This window comes from Ambystoma mexicanum, chromosome 4q (assembly GCF_040938575.1).
Source record: "Ambystoma mexicanum isolate Mex_15411 chromosome 4q, UKY_AmexF1_1, whole genome shotgun sequence".
Taxonomy (NCBI): domain Eukaryota; kingdom Metazoa; phylum Chordata; class Amphibia; order Caudata; family Ambystomatidae; genus Ambystoma; species Ambystoma mexicanum.
Genome location: NC_090928.1, coordinates 527403172 through 527423278, shown reverse-complemented (window position 1 = coordinate 527423278; position 20107 = coordinate 527403172). Strand labels below are relative to the sequence as shown.

The window sequence follows — 20107 nt, the reverse complement described above, 5'->3', positions numbered from 1 at the left end:
TCTTACTATAAAATAAAGTGGAGAAAACACAAATAAGACTTTTTTCCACACAGGTTTAATCAGCTATTTCCTGATATTCTTCAATGCGTTCTGATATTGACTGGTAATTGTGTTTGATACTTTCTTAGACTATTTCTGCCTCTGGCTGATGTGTATTTTCTTTCCAAACTCCACCAGAGCCTATGATTACACAGCATCCTATCTGTGGAAAACGGCAGTGCAGGGATAGGGAAGAAAACTATAGGTATCCAAAGGAGCCCGGCTTGCTCAGTAGGTAGAGCATGAGAATCTTAATCTCAGGGTCGTGGGTGCGAGCCCCACGTTGGGCGAAAACAACTAAAATTTTAATGCTTTTTGACCAAAAAAATAGAAATTGAAATTCTCTTTACAATATTTGCAATATTTTGATTGTTAACATGCAATATATGAATGCATGTCTGGATGATGTGTAATGGGGCAATACCACACCTTAATGTATTCACTGTAAAAGAAAAAGTATGTATCATCTTACTATAAAATAAAGTGGAGAAAACACAAATAAGACTTTTTTCCACACAGGTTTAATCAGCTATTTCCTGATATTCTTCAATGCGTTCTGATATTGACTGGTAATTGTGTTTGATACTTTCTTAGACTATTTCTGCCTCTGGCTGATGTGTATTTTCTTTCCAAACTCCACCAAAGCCTATGATTACACAGCATCCTATCTGTGGAAAACGGCAGTGCAGGGATAGGAAAGAAAACTATAGGTATCCAAAGGAGCCCGGCTAGCTCAGTCGGTAGAGCATGAGACTCTTAATCTCAGGGTTGTGGGTTCGAGCCCCACGTTGGGCGAAAACAACTAAAGTTTTAGTGCTTTTTGACCAAAAAAATAGAAATTGAAAGTCTCTTTACAATATTTGCAATATTTTCATTGTTAACATGCAATATATGAATGCATGTCTGGATGATGTGTAATGGGGCAATACCACACCTTAATGTATTCACTGTAAAAGAAAAAGTATCTATCATCTTACTATAAAATAAAGTGGAGAAAACACAAATAAGACTTTTTTCCACACATGTTTAATCGGCTATTTCCTGATATTCTTCAATGCGTTCTGATATTGACTGGTAATTGTGTTTGATACTTTCTTAGACTATTTCTGCCTCTGGCTGATGTGTATTTTCTTTCCAAACTCCACCAGAGCCTATGATTACACAGCATCCTATCTGTGGAAAGCGGCAGTGCAGGGATAGGGAAGAAAACTATAGGCATCCAAAGGAGCCCGGCTAGCTCAGTCGGTAGAGCATGAGATTCTTAATCTCAGGGTCGTGGGTTCGAGCCCCACGTTAGGCGAAAACAACTAAAATTGTAGTGCTTTTTGACCAAAAAAATACATCCATTCTGTGGAAAACGGCAGTGCAGGGATAGGGAAGAAAACTATAGGCATCCAAAGGAGCCCGGCTAGCTCAGTCGGTAGAGCGTGAGACTCTTAATCTCAGGGTCGTGGGTGCGAGCCCCAAGTTGGGCGAAAACAACTAAAATTTTAATGCTTTTTGACCAAAAAAATAGAAATTGAAAGTCTCTTTACAATATTTGCAATATTTTGATTGTTAACATGCAATATATGAATGCATGTCTGGATGATGTGTAATGGGGCAATACCACACCTTAATGTATTCACTGTAAAAGAAAAAGTATGTATCATCTTACTATAAAATAAAGTGGAGAAAACACAAATAAGACTTTTTTCCACACAGGTTTAATCAGCTATTTCCTGATATTCTTCAATGCGTTCTGATATTGACTGGTAATTGTGTTTGATACTTTCTTAGACTATTTCTGCCTCTGGCTGATGTGTATTTTCTTTCCAAACTCCACCAGAGCCTATGATTACACAGCATCCTATCTGTGGAAAACGGCAGTGCAGGGATAGGGAAGAAAACTATAGGCATCCAAAGGAGCCCGGCTAGCTCAGTCGGTAGAGCTTGAGACTCTTAATCTCAGGGTCGTGGGTTCGAGCCCCACGTTGGGCGAAAACAACTAAAATTTTAGTGCTTTTTGACCAAAAAAATAGAAATTGAAAGTCTCTTTACAATATTTGCAATATTTTCATTGTTAACATGCAATATATGAATGCATGTCTGGATGATGTGTAATGGGGCAATACCACACCTTAATGTATTCACTGTAAAAGAAAAAGTATGTATCATCTTACTATAAAATAAAGTGGAGAAAACACAAATAAGACTCTTTTCCACACAGGTTTAATCGGCTATTTCCTGATATTCTTCAATGCGTTCAGATATTGACTGGTAATTGTGTTTGATACTTTCTTAGACTATTTCTGCCTCTGGCTGATGTGTATTTTCTTTCCAAACTCCACCAGAGCCTATGATTACACAGCATCCTATCTGTGGAAAACGGCAGTGCAGGGATAGGGAAGAAAACTATAGGCATACAAAGGAGCCCGGCTAGCTCAGTCGGTAGAGCATGAGACTCTTAATCTCAGGGTCGTGGGTTCGAGCCCCACGTTGGGCGAAAACAACTAAAATTTTAGTGCTTTTTGACCAAAAAAATAGAAATTGAAAGTCTCTTTACAATATTTGCAATATTTTCATTGTTAACATGCAATATATGAATGCATGTCTGGATGATGTGTAATGGGGCAATACCATACCTTAATGTATTCACTGTAAAAGAAAAAGTATGCATCATCTTACTATAAAATAAAGTGGAGAAAACACAAATAAGACTTTTTTCCACACAGGTTTAATCGGCTATTTCCTGATATTCTTCAATGCGTTCTGATATTGACTGGTAATTGTGTTTGATACTTTCTTAGACTATTTCTGCCTCTGGCTGATGTGTATTTTCTTTCCAAACTCCACCAGAGCCTATGATTACACAGCATCCTATCTGTGGAAAGCGGCAGTGCAGGGATAGGGAAGAAAACTATAGGCATCCAAAGGAGCCCGGCTAGCTCAGTCGGTAGAGCATGAGACTCTTAATCTCAGGGTCGTGGGTGCGAAACCCACGTTGGGCGAAAACAACTAAAATTTTAGTGCTTTTTGACCAAAAAAATAGAAATTGAAAGTCTCTTTACAATATTTGCAATATTTTGATTGTTAACATGCAATATATGAATGCATGTCTGGATGATGTGTAATGGGGCAATACCACACCTTAATGTATTCACTGTAAAAGAAAAAGTATGTATCATCTTACTATAAAATAAAGTGGAGAAAACTCAAATAAGACTTTTTTCCACACAGGTTTAATCGGCTATTTCCTGATATTCTTCAATGCGTTCTGATATTGACTGGTAATTGTGTTTGATACTTTCTTAGACTATTTCTGCCTCTGGCTGATGTGTATTTTCTTTCCAAACTCCACCAGAGCCTATGATTACACAGCATCCTATCTGTGGAAAACGGCAGTGCAGGGATAGGGAAGAAAACTATAGGCATCCAAAGGAGCCCGGCTAGCTCAGTCGGTAGAGCATGAGACTCTTAATCTCAGGGTCGTGGGTGCGAGCCCCACGTTGGGCGAAAACAACTAAAATTTTAATGCTTTTTGACCAAAAAAATAGAAATTGAAAGTCTCTTTACAATATTTGCAATATTTTGATTGTTAACATGCAATATTTGAATGCATGTCTGGATGATGTGTAATGGGGCAATACCACACCTTAATGTATTCACTGTAAAAGAAAAAGTATGTATCATCTTACTATAAAATAAAGTGGAGAAAACACAAATAAGACTTTTTTCCACACAGGTTTAATCAGCTATTTCCTGATATTCTTCAATGCGTTCTGATATTGACTGGTAATTGTGTTTGATACTTTCTTAGACTATTTCTGCCTCTGGCTGATGTGTATTTTCTTTCCAAACTCCACCAGAGCCTATGATTACACAGCATCCTATCTGTGGAAAACGGCAGTGCAGGGATAGGGAAGAAAACTATAGGTATCCAAAGGAGCCCGGCTTGCTCAGTAGGTAGAGCATGAGAATCTTAATCTCAGGGTCGTGGGTGCGAGCCCCACGTTGGGCGAAAACAACTAAAATTTTAATGCTTTTTGACCAAAAAAATAGAAATTGAAATTCTCTTTACAATATTTGCAATATTTTGATTGTTAACATGCAATATATGAATGCATGTCTGGATGATGTGTAATGGGGCAATACCACACCTTAATGTATTCACTGTAAAAGAAAAAGTATGTATCATCTTACTATAAAATAAAGTGGAGAAAACACAAATAAGACTTTTTTCCACACAGGTTTAATCAGCTATTTCCTGATATTCTTCAATGCGTTCTGATATTGACTGGTAATTGTGTTTGATACTTTCTTAGACTATTTCTGCCTCTGGCTGATGTGTATTTTCTTTCCAAACTCCACCAGAGCCTATGATTACACAGCATCCTATCTGTGGAAAACGGCAGTGCAGGGATAGGAAAGAAAACTATAGGTATCCAAAGGAGCCCGGCTAGCTCAGTCGGTAGAGCATGAGACTCTTAATCTCAGGGTTGTGGGTTCGAGCCCCACGTTGGGCGAAAACAACTAAAATTTTAGTGCTTTTTGACCAAAAAAATAGAAATTGAAAGTCTCTTTACAATATTTGCAATATTTTGATTGTTAACATGCAATATATGAATGCATGTCTGGATGATGTGTAATGGGGCAATACCACACCTTAATGTATTCACTGTAAAAGAAAAAGTATGTATCATCTTACTATAAAATAAAGTGGAGAAAACTCAAATAAGACTTTTTTCCACACAGGTTTAATCGGCTATTTCCTGATATTCTTCAATGCGTTCTGATATTGACTGGTAATTGTGTTTGATACTTTCTTAGACTATTTCTGCCTCTGGCTGATGTGTATTTTCTTTCCAAACTCCACCAGAGCCTATGATTACACAGCATCCTATCTGTGGAAAACGGCAGTGCAGGGATAGGGAAGAAAACTATAGGCATCCAAAGGAGCCCGGCTAGCTCAGTCGGTAGAGCATGAGACTCTTAATCTCAGGGTCGTGGGTGCGAGCCCCACGTTGGGCGAAAACAACTAAAATTTTAATGCTTTTTGACCTAAAAAATAGAAATTGAAAGTCTCTTTACAATATTTGCAATATTTTGATTGTTAACATGCAATATATGAATGCATGTCTGGATGATGTGTAATGGGGCAATACCACACCTTAATGTATTCACTGTAAAAGAAAAAGTATGTATCATCTTACTATAAAATAAAGTGGAGAAAACACAAATAAGACTTTTTTCCACACAGGTTTAATCAGCTATTTCCTGATATTCTTCAATGCGTTCTGATATTGACTGGTAATTGTGTTTGATACTTTCTTAGACTATTTCTGCCTCTGGCTGATGTGTATTTTCTTTCCAAACTCCACCAGAGCCTATGATTACACAGCATCCTATCTGTGGAAAACGGCAGTGCAGGGATAGGGAAGAAAACTATAGGTATCCAAAGGAGCCCGGCTTGCTCAGTAGGTAGAGCATGAGAATCTTAATCTCAGGGTCGTGGGTGCGAGCCCCACGTTGGGCGAAAACAACTAAAATTGTAATGCTTTTTGACCAAAAAAATAGAAATTGAAATTCTCTTTACAATATTTGCAATATTTTGATTGTTAACATGCAATATATGAATGCATGTCTGGATGATGTGTAATGGGGCAATACCACACCTTAATGTATTCACTGTAAAAGAAAAAGTATGTATCATCTTACTATAAAATAAAGTGGAGAAAACACAAATAAGACTTTTTTCCACACAGGTTTAATCAGCTATTTCCTGATATTCTTCAATGCGTTCTGATATTGACTGGTAATTGTGTTTGATACTTTCTTAGACTATTTCTGCCTCTGGCTGATGTGTATTTTCTTTCCAAACTCCACCAGAGCCTATGATTACACAGCATCCTATCTGTGGAAAACGGCAGTGCAGGGATAGGGAAGAAAACTATAGGTATCCAAAGGAGCCCGGCTTGCTCAGTAGGTAGAGCATGAGAATCTTAATCTCAGGGTCGTGGGTGCGAGCCCCACGTTGGGCGAAAACAACTAAAATTTTAATGCTTTTTGACCAAAAAAATAGAAATTGAAATTCTCTTTACAATATTTGCAATATTTTGATTGTTAACATGCAATATATGAATGCATGTCTGGATGATGTGTAATGGGGCAATACCACACCTTAATGTATTCACTGTAAAAGAAAAAGTATGTATCATCTTACTATAAAATAAAGTGGAGAAAACACAAATAAGACTTTTTTCCACACAGGTTTAATCAGCTATTTCCTGATATTCTTCAATGCGTTCTGATATTGACTGGTAATTGTGTTTGATACTTTCTTAGACTATTTCTGCCTCTGGTTGATGTGTATTTTCTTTCCAAACTCCACCAGAGCCTATGATTACACAGCATCCTATCTGTGGAAAACGGCAGTGCAGGGATAGGAAAGAAAACTATAGGTATCCAAAGGAGCCCGGCTAGCTCAGTCGGTAGAGCATGAGACTCTTAATCTCAGGGTTGTGGGTTCGAGCCCCACGTTGGGCGAAAACAACTAAAATTTTAGTGCTTTTTGACCAAAAAAATAGAAATTGAAAGTCTCTTTACAATATTTGCAATATTTTGATTGTTAACATGCAATATATGAATGCATGTCTGGATGATGTGTAATGGGGCAATACCACACCTTAATGTATTCACTGTAAAAGAAAAAGTATGTATCATCTTACTATAAAATAAAGTGGAGAAAACTCAAATAAGACTTTTTTCCACACAGGTTTAATCGGCTATTTCCTGATATTCTTCAATGCGTTCTGATATTGACTGGTAATTGTGTTTGATACTTTCTTAGACTATTTCTGCCTCTGGCTGATGTGTATTTTCTTTCCAAACTCCACCAGAGCCTATGATTACACAGCATCCTATCTGTGGAAAACGGCAGTGCAGGGATAGGGAAGAAAACTATAGGTATCCAAAGGAGCCCGGCTAGCTCAGTCGGTAGAGCATGAGACTCTTAATCTCAGGGTCGTGGGTGCGAGCCCCACGTTGGGCGAAAACAACTAAAATTTTAATGCTTTTTGACCAAAAAAATAGAAATTGAAAGTCTCTTTACAATATTTGCAATATTTTGATTGTTAACATGCAATATATGAATGCATGTCTGGATGATGTGTAATGGGGCAATACCACACCTTAATGTATTCACTGTAAAAGAAAAAGTATGTATCATCTTACTATAAAATAAAGTGGAGAAAACACAAATAAGACTTTTTTCCACACAGGTTTAATCAGCTATTTCCTGATATTCTTCAATGCGTTCTGATATTGACTGGTAATTGTGTTTGATACTTTCTTAGACTATTTCTGCCTCTGGCTGATGTGTATTTTCTTTCCAAACTCCACCAGAGCCTATGATTACACAGCATCCTATCTGTGGAAAACGGCAGTGCAGGGATAGGGAAGAAAACTATAGGTATCCAAAGGAGCCCGGCTTGCTCAGTAGGTAGAGCATGAGAATCTTAATCTCAGGGTCGTGGGTGCGAGCCCCACGTTGGGCGAAAACAACTAAAATTTTAATGCTTTTTGACCAAAAAAATAGAAATTGAAATTCTCTTTACAATATTTGCAATATTTTGATTGTTAACATGCAATATATGAATGCATGTCTGGATGATGTGTAATGGGGCAATACCACACCTTAATGTATTCACTGTAAAAGAAAAAGTATGTATCATCTTACTATAAAATAAAGTGGAGAAAACACAAATAAGACTTTTTTCCACACAGGTTTAATCAGCTATTTCCTGATATTCTTCAATGCGTTCTGATATTGACTGGTAATTGTGTTTGATACTTTCTTAGACTATTTCTGCCTCTGGCTGATGTGTATTTTCTTTCCAAACTCCACCAGAGCCTATGATTACACAGCATCCTATCTGTGGAAAACGGCAGTGCAGGGATAGGAAAGAAAACTATAGGTATCCAAAGGAGCCCGGCTAGCTCAGTCGGTAGAGCATGAGACTCTTAATCTCAGGGTTGTGGGTTCGAGCCCCACGTTGGGCGAAAACAACTAAAGTTTTAGTGCTTTTTGACCAAAAAAATAGAAATTGAAAGTCTCTTTACAATATTTGCAATATTTTCATTGTTAACATGCAATATATGAATGCATGTCTGGATGATGTGTAATGGGGCAATACCACACCTTAATGTATTCACTGTAAAAGAAAAAGTATCTATCATCTTACTATAAAATAAAGTGGAGAAAACACAAATAAGACTTTTTTCCACACATGTTTAATCGGCTATTTCCTGATATTCTTCAATGCGTTCTGATATTGACTGGTAATTGTGTTTGATACTTTCTTAGACTATTTCTGCCTCTGGCTGATGTGTATTTTCTTTCCAAACTCCACCAGAGCCTATGATTACACAGCATCCTATCTGTGGAAAGCGGCAGTGCAGGGATAGGGAAGAAAACTATAGGCATCCAAAGGAGCCCGGCTAGCTCAGTCGGTAGAGCATGAGATTCTTAATCTCAGGGTCGTGGGTTCGAGCCCCACGTTAGGCGAAAACAACTAAAATTGTAGTGCTTTTTGACCAAAAAAATGCATCCATTCTGTGGAAAACGGCAGTGCAGGGATAGGGAAGAAAACTATAGGCATCCAAAGGAGCCCGGCTAGCTCAGTCGGTAGAGCGTGAGACTCTTAATCTCAGGGTCGTGGGTGCGAGCCCCAAGTTGGGCGAAAACAACTAAAATTTTAATGCTTTTTGACCAAAAAAATAGAAATTGAAAGTCTCTTTACAATATTTGCAATATTTTGATTGTTAACATGCAATATATGAATGCATGTCTGGATGATGTGTAATGGGGCAATACCACACCTTAATGTATTCACTGTAAAAGAAAAAGTATGTATCATCTTACTATAAAATAAAGTGGAGAAAACACAAATAAGACTTTTTTCCACACAGGTTTAATCAGCTATTTCCTGATATTCTTCAATGCGTTCTGATATTGACTGGTAATTGTGTTTGATACTTTCTTAGACTATTTCTGCCTCTGGCTGATGTGTATTTTCTTTCCAAACTCCACCAGAGCCTATGATTACACAGCATCCTATCTGTGGAAAACGGCAGTGCAGGGATAGGGAAGAAAACTATAGGTATCCAAAGGAGCCCGGCTTGCTCAGTAGGTAGAGCATGAGAATCTTAATCTCAGGGTCGTGGGTGCGAGCCCCACGTTGGGCGAAAACAACTAAAATTTTAATGCTTTTTGACCAAAAAAATAGAAATTGAAATTCTCTTTACAATATTTGCAATATTTTGATTGTTAACATGCAATATATGAATGCATGTCTGGATGATGTGTAATGGGGCAATACCACACCTTAATGTATTCACTGTAAAAGAAAAAGTATGTATCATCTTACTATAAAATAAAGTGGAGAAAACACAAATAAGACTTTTTTCCACACAGGTTTAATCAGCTATTTCCTGATATTCTTCAATGCGTTCTGATATTGACTGGTAATTGTGTTTGATACTTTCTTAGACTATTTCTGCCTCTGGCTGATGTGTATTTTCTTTCCAAACTCCACCAGAGCCTATGATTACACAGCATCCTATCTGTGGAAAACGGCAGTGCAGGGATAGGGAAGAAAACTATAGGTATCCAAAGGAGCCCGGCTTGCTCAGTAGGTAGAGCATGAGAATCTTAATCTCAGGGTCGTGGGTGCGAGCCCCACGTTGGGCGAAAACAACTAAAATTTTAATGCTTTTTGACCAAAAAAATAGAAATTGAAATTCTCTTTACAATATTTGCAATATTTTGATTGTTAACATGCAATATATGAATGCATGTCTGGATGATGTGTAATGGGGCAATACCACACCTTAATGTATTCACTGTAAAAGAAAAAGTATGTATCATCTTACTATAAAATAAAGTGGAGAAAACACAAATAAGACTTTTTTCCACACAGGTTTAATCAGCTATTTCCTGATATTCTTCAATGCGTTCTGATATTGACTGGTAATTGTGTTTGATACTTTCTTAGACTATTTCTGCCTCTGGTTGATGTGTATTTTCTTTCCAAACTCCACCAGAGCCTATGATTACACAGCATCCTATCTGTGGAAAACGGCAGTGCAGGGATAGGAAAGAAAACTATAGGTATCCAAAGGAGCCCGGCTAGCTCAGTCGGTAGAGCATGAGACTCTTAATCTCAGGGTTGTGGGTTCGAGCCCCACGTTGGGCGAAAACAACTAAAATTTTAGTGCTTTTTGACCAAAAAAATAGAAATTGAAAGTCTCTTTACAATATTTGCAATATTTTCATTGTTAACATGCAATATATGAATGCATGTCTGGATGATGTGTAATGGGGCAATACCACACCTTAATGTATTCACTGTAAAAGAAAAAGTATGTATCATCTTACTATAAAATAAAGTGGAGAAAACTCAAATAAGACTTTTTTCCACACAGGTTTAATCGGCTATTTCCTGATATTCTTCAATGCGTTCTGATATTGACTGGTAATTGTGTTTGATACTTTCTTAGACTATTTCTGCCTCTGGCTGATGTGTATTTTCTTTCCAAACTCCACCAGAGCCTATGATTACACAGCATCCTATCTGTGGAAAACGGCAGTGCAGGGATAGGGAAGAAAACTATAGGTATCCAAAGGAGCCCGGCTAGCTCAGTCGGTAGAGCATGAGACTCTTAATCTCAGGGTCGTGGGTGCGAGCCCCACGTTGGGCGAAAACAACTAAAATTTTAATGCTTTTTGACCAAAAAAATAGAAATTGAAAGTCTCTTTACAATATTTGCAATATTTTGATTGTTAACATGCAATATATGAATGCATGTCTGGATGATGTGTAATGGGGCAATACCACACCTTAATGTATTCACTGTAAAAGAAAAAGTATGTATCATCTTACTATAAAATAAAGTGGAGAAAACACAAATAAGACTTTTTTCCACACAGGTTTAATCAGCTATTTCCTGATATTCTTCAATGCGTTCTGATATTGACTGGTAATTGTGTTTGATACTTTCTTAGACTATTTCTGCCTCTGGCTGATGTGTATTTTCTTTCCAAACTCCACCAGAGCCTATGATTACACAGCATCCTATCTGTGGAAAACGGCAGTGCAGGGATAGGGAAGAAAACTATAGGTATCCAAAGGAGCCCGGCTTGCTCAGTAGGTAGAGCATGAGAATCTTAATCTCAGGGTCGTGGGTGCGAGCCCCACGTTGGGCGAAAACAACTAAAATTTTAATGCTTTTTGACCAAAAAAATAGAAATTGAAATTCTCTTTACAATATTTGCAATATTTTGATTGTTAACATGCAATATATGAATGCATGTCTGGATGATGTGTAATGGGGCAATACCACACCTTAATGTATTCACTGTAAAAGAAAAAGTATGTATCATCTTACTATAAAATAAAGTGGAGAAAACACAAATAAGACTTTTTTCCACACAGGTTTAATCAGCTATTTCCTGATATTCTTCAATGCGTTCTGATATTGACTGGTAATTGTGTTTGATACTTTCTTAGACTATTTCTGCCTCTGGCTGATGTGTATTTTCTTTCCAAACTCCACCAGAGCCTATGATTACACAGCATCCTATCTGTGGAAAACGGCAGTGCAGGGATAGGAAAGAAAACTATAGGTATCCAAAGGAGCCCGGCTAGCTCAGTCGGTAGAGCATGAGACTCTTAATCTCAGGGTTGTGGGTTCGAGCCCCACGTTGGGCGAAAACAACTAAAGTTTTAGTGCTTTTTGACCAAAAAAATAGAAATTGAAAGTCTCTTTACAATATTTGCAATATTTTCATTGTTAACATGCAATATATGAATGCATGTCTGGATGATGTGTAATGGGGCAATACCACACCTTAATGTATTCACTGTAAAAGAAAAAGTATCTATCATCTTACTATAAAATAAAGTGGAGAAAACACAAATAAGACTTTTTTCCACACATGTTTAATCGGCTATTTCCTGATATTCTTCAATGCGTTCTGATATTGACTGGTAATTGTGTTTGATACTTTCTTAGACTATTTCTGCCTCTGGCTGATGTGTATTTTCTTTCCAAACTCCACCAGAGCCTATGATTACACAGCATCCTATCTGTGGAAAGCGGCAGTGCAGGGATAGGGAAGAAAACTATAGGCATCCAAAGGAGCCCGGCTAGCTCAGTCGGTAGAGCATGAGATTCTTAATCTCAGGGTCGTGGGTTCGAGCCCCACGTTAGGCGAAAACAACTAAAATTGTAGTGCTTTTTGACCAAAAAAATACATCCATTCTGTGGAAAACGGCAGTGCAGGGATAGGGAAGAAAACTATAGGCATCCAAAGGAGCCCGGCTAGCTCAGTCGGTAGAGCGTGAGACTCTTAATCTCAGGGTCGTGGGTGCGAGCCCCAAGTTGGGCGAAAACAACTAAAATTTTAATGCTTTTTGACCAAAAAAATAGAAATTGAAAGTCTCTTTACAATATTTGCAATATTTTGATTGTTAACATGCAATATATGAATGCATGTCTGGATGATGTGTAATGGGGCAATACCACACCTTAATGTATTCACTGTAAAAGAAAAAGTATGTATCATCTTACTATAAAATAAAGTGGAGAAAACACAAATAAGACTTTTTTCCACACAGGTTTAATCAGCTATTTCCTGATATTCTTCAATGCGTTCTGATATTGACTGGTAATTGTGTTTGATACTTTCTTAGACTATTTCTGCCTCTGGCTGATGTGTATTTTCTTTCCAAACTCCACCAGAGCCTATGATTACACAGCATCCTATCTGTGGAAAACGGCAGTGCAGGGATAGGGAAGAAAACTATAGGTATCCAAAGGAGCCCGGCTTGCTCAGTAGGTAGAGCATGAGAATCTTAATCTCAGGGTCGTGGGTGCGAGCCCCACGTTGGGCGAAAACAACTAAAATTTTAATGCTTTTTGACCAAAAAAATAGAAATTGAAATTCTCTTTACAATATTTGCAATATTTTGATTGTTAACATGCAATATATGAATGCATGTCTGGATGATGTGTAATGGGGCAATACCACACCTTAATGTATTCACTGTAAAAGAAAAAGTATGTATCATCTTACTATAAAATAAAGTGGAGAAAACACAAATAAGACTTTTTTCCACACAGGTTTAATCAGCTATTTCCTGATATTCTTCAATGCGTTCTGATATTGACTGGTAATTGTGTTTGATACTTTCTTAGACTATTTCTGCCTCTGGCTGATGTGTATTTTCTTTCCAAACTCCACCAGAGCCTATGATTACACAGCATCCTATCTGTGGAAAACGGCAGTGCAGGGATAGGGAAGAAAACTATAGGTATCCAAAGGAGCCCGGCTTGCTCAGTAGGTAGAGCATGAGAATCTTAATCTCAGGGTCGTGGGTGCGAGCCCCACGTTGGGCGAAAACAACTAAAATTTTAATGCTTTTTGACCAAAAAAATAGAAATTGAAATTCTCTTTACAATATTTGCAATATTTTGATTGTTAACATGCAATATATGAATGCATGTCTGGATTATGTGTAATGGGGCAATACCACACCTTAATGTATTTACTGTAAAAGAAAAAGTATGTATCATCTTACTATAAAATAAAGTGGAGAAAACACAAATAAGACTTTTTTCCACACAGGTTTAATCAGCTATTTCCTGATATTCTTCAATGCGTTCTGATATTGACTGGTAATTGTGTTTGATACTTTCTTAGACTATTTCTGCCTCTGGTTGATGTGTATTTTCTTTCCAAACTCCACCAGAGCCTATGATTACACAGCATCCTATCTGTGGAAAACGGCAGTGCAGGGATAGGAAAGAAAACTATAGGTATCCAAAGGAGCCCGGCTAGCTCAGTCGGTAGAGCATGAGACTCTTAATCTCAGGGTTGTGGGTTCGAGCCCCACGTTGGGCGAAAACAACTAAAATTTTAGTGCTTTTTGACCAAAAAAATAGAAATTGAAAGTCTCTTTACAATATTTGCAATATTTTGATTGTTAACATGCAATATATGAATGCATGTCTGGATGATGTGTAATGGGGCAATACCACACCTTAATGTATTCACTGTAAAAGAAAAAGTATGTATCATCTTACTATAAAATAAAGTGGAGAAAACTCAAATAAGACTTTTTTCCACACAGGTTTAATCGGCTATTTCCTGATATTCTTCAATGCGTTCTGATATTGACTGGTAATTGTGTTTGATACTTTCTTAGACTATTTCTGCCTCTGGCTGATGTGTATTTTCTTTCCAAACTCCACCAGAGCCTATGATTACACAGCATCCTATCTGTGGAAAACGGCAGTGCAGGGATAGGGAAGAAAACTATAGGTATCCAAAGGAGCCCGGCTAGCTCAGTCGGTAGAGCATGAGACTCTTAATCTCAGGGTCGTGGGTGCGAGCCCCACGTTGGGCGAAAACAACTAAAATTTTAATGCTTTTTGACCAAAAAAATAGAAATTGAAAGTCTCTTTACAATATTTGCAATATTTTGATTGTTAACATGCAATATATGAATGCATGTCTGGATGATGTGTAATGGGGCAATACCACACCTTAATGTATTCACTGTAAAAGAAAAAGTATGTATCATCTTACTATAAAATAAAGTGGAGAAAACACAAATAAGACTTTTTTCCACACAGGTTTAATCAGCTATTTCCTGATATTCTTCAATGCGTTCTGATATTGACTGGTAATTGTGTTTGATACTTTCTTAGACTATTTCTGCCTCTGGCTGATGTGTATTTTCTTTCCAAACTCCACCAGAGCCTATGATTACACAGCATCCTATCTGTGGAAAACGGCAGTGCAGGGATAGGGAAGAAAACTATAGGTATCCAAAGGAGCCCGGCTTGCTCAGTAGGTAGAGCATGAGAATCTTAATCTCAGGGTCGTGGGTGCGAGCCCCACGTTGGGCGAAAACAACTAAAATTTTAATGCTTTTTGACCAAAAAAATAGAAATTGAAATTCTCTTTACAATATTTGCAATATTTTGATTGTTAACATGCAATATATGAATGCATGTCTGGATGATGTGTAATGGGGCAATACCACACCTTAATGTATTCACTGTAAAAGAAAAAGTATGTATCATCTTACTATAAAATAAAGTGGAGAAAACACAAATAAGACTTTTTTCCACACAGGTTTAATCAGCTATTTCCTGATATTCTTCAATGCGTTCTGATATTGACTGGTAATTGTGTTTGATACTTTCTTAGACTATTTCTGCCTCTGGCTGATGTGTATTTTCTTTCCAAACTCCACCAGAGCCTATGATTACACAGCATCCTATCTGTGGAAAACGGCAGTGCAGGGATAGGAAAGAAAACTATAGGTATCCAAAGGAGCCCGGCTAGCTCAGTCGGTAGAGCATGAGACTCTTAATCTCAGGGTTGTGGGTTCGAGCCCCACGTTGGGCGAAAACAACTAAAATTTTAGTGCTTTTTGACCAAAAAAATAGAAATTGAAAGTCTCTTTACAATATTTGCAATATTTTCATTGTTAACATGCAATATATGAATGCATGTCTGGATGATGTGTAATGGGGCAATACCACACCTTAATGTATTCACTGTAAAAGAAAAAGTATCTATCATCTTACTATAAAATAAAGTGGAGAAAACACAAATAAGACTTTTTTCCACACATGTTTAATCGGCTATTTCCTGATATTCTTCAATGCGTTCTGATATTGACTGGTAATTGTGTTTGATACTTTCTTAGACTATTTCTGCCTATGGCTGATGTGTATTTTCTTTCCAAACTCCACCAGAGCCTATGATTACACAGCATCCTATCTGTGGAAAGCGGCAGTGCAGGGATAGGGAAGAAAACTATAGGCATCCAAAGGAGCCCGGCTAGCTCAGTCGGTAGAGCATGAGACTCTTAATCTCAGGGTCGTGGGTTCGAGCCCCACGTTAGGCGAAAACAACTAAAATTGTAGTGCTTTTTGACCAAAAAAATACATCCATTCTGTGGAAAACGGCAGTGCAGGGATAGGGAAGAAAACTATAGGCATCCAAAGGAGCCCGGCTAGCTCAGTCGGTAGAGCATGAGACTCTTAATCTCAGGGTCGTGGGTTCGAGCCCCACGTTGGGCGAAAACAACTAAAATTGTAGTGCTTTTTGACCAAAAAAATACATCCTATCTGTGGAAAGCGGCAGTGCAGGGATAGGGAAGAAAACGTTGGGCGAAAACAACTAAAATTTTCGTGCTTTTTGACCAAAAAAATAGAAATTGAAAGTCTCTTTACAATATTTGCAATATTTTCATTGTTAACATGCAATATATGAATGCATGTCTGGATGATGTGTAATGGGGCAATACCACACCTTAATGTATTCACTGTAAAAGAAAAAGTATGTATCATCTTACTATAAAATAAAGTGGAGAAAACACAAATAAGACTTTTTTCCACACAGGTTTAATCGGCTATTTCCTGATATTCTTCAATGCGTTCAGATATTGACTGGTAATTGTGTTTGATACTTTCTTAGACTATTTCTGCCTCTGGCTGATGTGTATTTTCTTTCCAAACTCCACCAGAGCCTATGATTACACAGCATCCTATCTGTGGAAAACGGCAGTGCAGGGATAGGGAAGAAAACTATAGTCATGCAAAGGAGCCCGGCTAGCTCAGTCGGTAGAGCATGAGACTCTTAATCTCAGGGTCGTGGGTTCGAGCCCCACGTTGGGCGAAAACAACTAAAATTTTAGTGCTTTTTGACCAAAAAAATAGAAATTGAAAGTCTCTTTACAATATTTGCAATATTTTCATTGTTAACATGCAATATATGAATGCATGTCTGGATGATGTGTAATGGGGCAATACCACACCTTAATGTATTCACTGTAAAAGAAAAAGTATGTATCATCTTACTATAAAATAAAGTGGAGAAAACACAAATAAGACTTTTTTCCACACAGGTTTAATCGGCTATTTCCTGATATTCTTCAATGCGTTCTGATATTGACTGGTAATTGTGTTTGATACTTTCTTAGACTATTTCTGCCTCTGGCTGATGTGTATTTTCTTTCCAAACTCCACCAGAGCCTATGATTACACAGCATCCTATCTGTGGAAAGCGGCAGTGCAGGGATAGGGAAGAAAACTATAGGCATCCAAAGGAGCCCGGCTAGCTCAGTCGGTAGAGCATGAGACTCTTAATCTCACGGTCGTGGGTTCGAGCCCCACGTTGGGCAAAAACAACTAAAATTTTAGTGCTTTTTGACCAAAAAAATAGAAATTGAAAGTCTCTTTGCAATATTTTCATTGTTAACATGCAATATATGAATGCATGTCTGGATGATGTGTAATGGGGCAATACCATACCTTAATGTATTCACTGTAAAAGAAAAAGTATGCATCATCTTACTATAAAATAAAGTGGAGAAAACACAAATAAGACTTTTTTCCACACAGGTTTAATCGGCTATTTCCTGATATTCTTCAATGCGTTCTGATATTGACTGGTAATTGTGTTTGATACTTTCTTAGACTATTTCTGCCTCTGGCTGATGTGTATTTTCTTTCCAAACTCCACCAGAGCCTATGATTACACAGCATCCTATCTGTGGAAAGCGGCAGTGCAGGGATAGGGAAGAAAACTATAAGCATCCAAAGGAGCCCGGCTAGCTCAGTCGGTAGAGCATGAGACTCTTAATCTCAGGGTCGTGGGTGCGAAACCCACGTTGGGTGAAAACAACTAAAATTTTAGTGCTTTTTGACCAAAAAAATAGAAATTGAAATTCTCTTTACAATATTTGCAATATTTTGATTGTTAACATGCAATATATGAATGCATGTCTGGATGATGTGTAATGGGGCAATACCACACCTTAATGTATTTACTGTAAAAGAAAAAGTATGTATCATCTTACTATAAAATAAAGTGGAGAAAACACAAATAAGACTTTTTTCCACACAGGTTTAATCAGCTATTTCCTGATATTCTTCAATGCGTTCTGATATTGACTGGTAATTGTGTTTGATACTTTCTTAGACTATTTCTGCCTCTGGTTGATGTGTATTTTCTTTCCAAACTCCACCAGAGCCTATGATTACACAGCATCCTATCTGTGGAAAACGGCAGTGCAGGGATAGGAAAGAAAACTATAGGTATCCAAAGGAGCCCGGCTAGCTCAGTCGGTAGAGCATGAGACTCTTAATCTCAGGGTTGTGGGTTCGAGCCCCACGTTGGGCGAAAACAACTAAAATTTTAGTGCTTTTTGACCAAAAAAATAGAAATTGAAAGTCTCTTTACAATATTTGCAATATTTTGATTGTTAACATGCAATATATGAATGCATGTCTGGATGATGTGTAATGGGGCAATACCACACCTTAATGTATTCACTGTAAAAGAAAAAGTATGTATCATCTTACTATAAAATAAAGTGGAGAAAACTCAAATAAGACTTTTTTCCACACAGGTTTAATCGGCTATTTCCTGATATTCTTCAATGCGTTCTGATATTGACTGGTAATTGTGTTTGATACTTTCTTAGACTATTTCTGCCTCTGGCTGATGTGTATTTTCTTTCCAAACTCCACCAGAGCCTATGATTACACAGCATCCTATCTGTGGAAAACGGCAGTGCAGGGATAGGGAAGAAAACTATAGGTATCCAAAGGAGCCCGGCTAGCTCAGTCGGTAGAGCATGAGACTCTTAATCTCAGGGTCGTGGGTGCGAGCCCCACGTTGGGCGAAAACAACTAAAATTTTAATGCTTTTTGACCAAAAAAATAGAAATTGAAAGTCTCTTTACAATATTTGCAATATTTTGATTGTTAACATGCAATATATGAATGCATGTCTGGATGATGTGTAATGGGGCAATACCACACCTTAATGTATTCACTGTAAAAGAAAAAGTATGTATCATCTTACTATAAAATAAAGTGGAGAAAACACAAATAAGACTTTTTTCCACACAGGTTTAATCAGCTATTTCCTGATATTCTTCAATGCGTTCTGATATTGACTGGTAATTGTGTTTGATACTTTCTTAGACTATTTCTGCCTCTGGCTGATGTGTATTTTCTTTCCAAACTCCACCAGAGCCTATGATTACACAGCATCCTATCTGTGGAAAACGGCAGTGCAGGGATAGGGAAGAAAACTATAGGTATCCAAAGGAGCCCGGCTTGCTCAGTAGGTAGAGCATGAGAATCTTAATCTCAGGGTCGTGGGTGCGAGCCCCACGTTGGGCGAAAACAACTAAAATTTTAATGCTTTTTGACCAAAAAAATTGAAATTGAAATTCTCTTTACAATATTTGCAATATTTTGATTGTTAACATGCAATATATGAATGCATGTCTGGATGATGTGTAATGGGGCAATACCACACCTTAATGTATTCACTGTAAAAGAAAAAGTATGTATCATCTTACTATAAAATAAAGTGGAGAAAACACAAATAAGACTTTTTTCCACACAGGTTTAATCAGCTATTTCCTGATATTCTTCAATGCGTTCTGATATTGACTGGTAATTGTGTTTGATACTTTCTTAGACTATTTCTGCCTCTGGCTGATGTGTATTTTCTTTCCAAACTCCACCAGAGCCTATGATTACACAGCATCCTATCTGTGGAAAACGGCAGTGCAGGGATAGGAAAGAAAACTATAGGTATCCAAAGGAGCCCGGCTAGCTCAGTCGGTAGAGCATGAGACTCTTAATCTCAGGGTTGTGGGTTCGAGCCCCACGTTGGGCGAAAACAACTAAAATTTTAGTGCTTTTTGACCAAAAAAATAGAAATTGAAAGTCTCTTTACAATATTTGCAATATTTTCATTGTTAACATGCAATATATGAATGCATGTCTGGATGATGTGTAATGGGGCAATACCACACCTTAATGTATTCACTGTAAAAGAAAAAGTATCTATCATCTTACTATAAAATAAAGTGGAGAAAACACAAATAAGACTTTTTTCCACACAGGTTTAATCGGCTATTTCCTGATATTCTTCAATGCGTTCTGATATTGACTGGTAATTGTGTTTGATACTTTCTTAGACTAT

At 37.5% G+C, this 20107-nt stretch overlaps 4 non-coding genes across 4 annotated transcripts; all 4 read left to right on the top strand.

The window, feature by feature from the left end:
• The first annotated feature begins 2451 nt into the window (after positions 1-2451).
• TRNAK-CUU (transfer RNA lysine (anticodon CUU)) lies at positions 2452-2524 on the top strand. Its single transcript has one exon. It is a non-coding gene; the product is annotated as a tRNA-Lys (tRNA).
• A 13582-nt stretch (positions 2525-16106) lies between these two features.
• Positions 16107-16179, top strand: TRNAK-CUU (transfer RNA lysine (anticodon CUU)). The gene has a single exon. It is a non-coding gene; the product is annotated as a tRNA-Lys (tRNA).
• Positions 16180-16704: 525 nt separating this feature from the next.
• Positions 16705-16777, top strand: TRNAK-CUU (transfer RNA lysine (anticodon CUU)). Its single transcript has one exon. It is a non-coding gene; the product is annotated as a tRNA-Lys (tRNA).
• Positions 16778-17209: 432 nt separating this feature from the next.
• TRNAK-CUU (transfer RNA lysine (anticodon CUU)) lies at positions 17210-17282 on the top strand. Its single transcript has one exon. It is a non-coding gene; the product is annotated as a tRNA-Lys (tRNA).
• The last annotated feature ends 2825 nt before the right edge of the window (positions 17283-20107 follow it).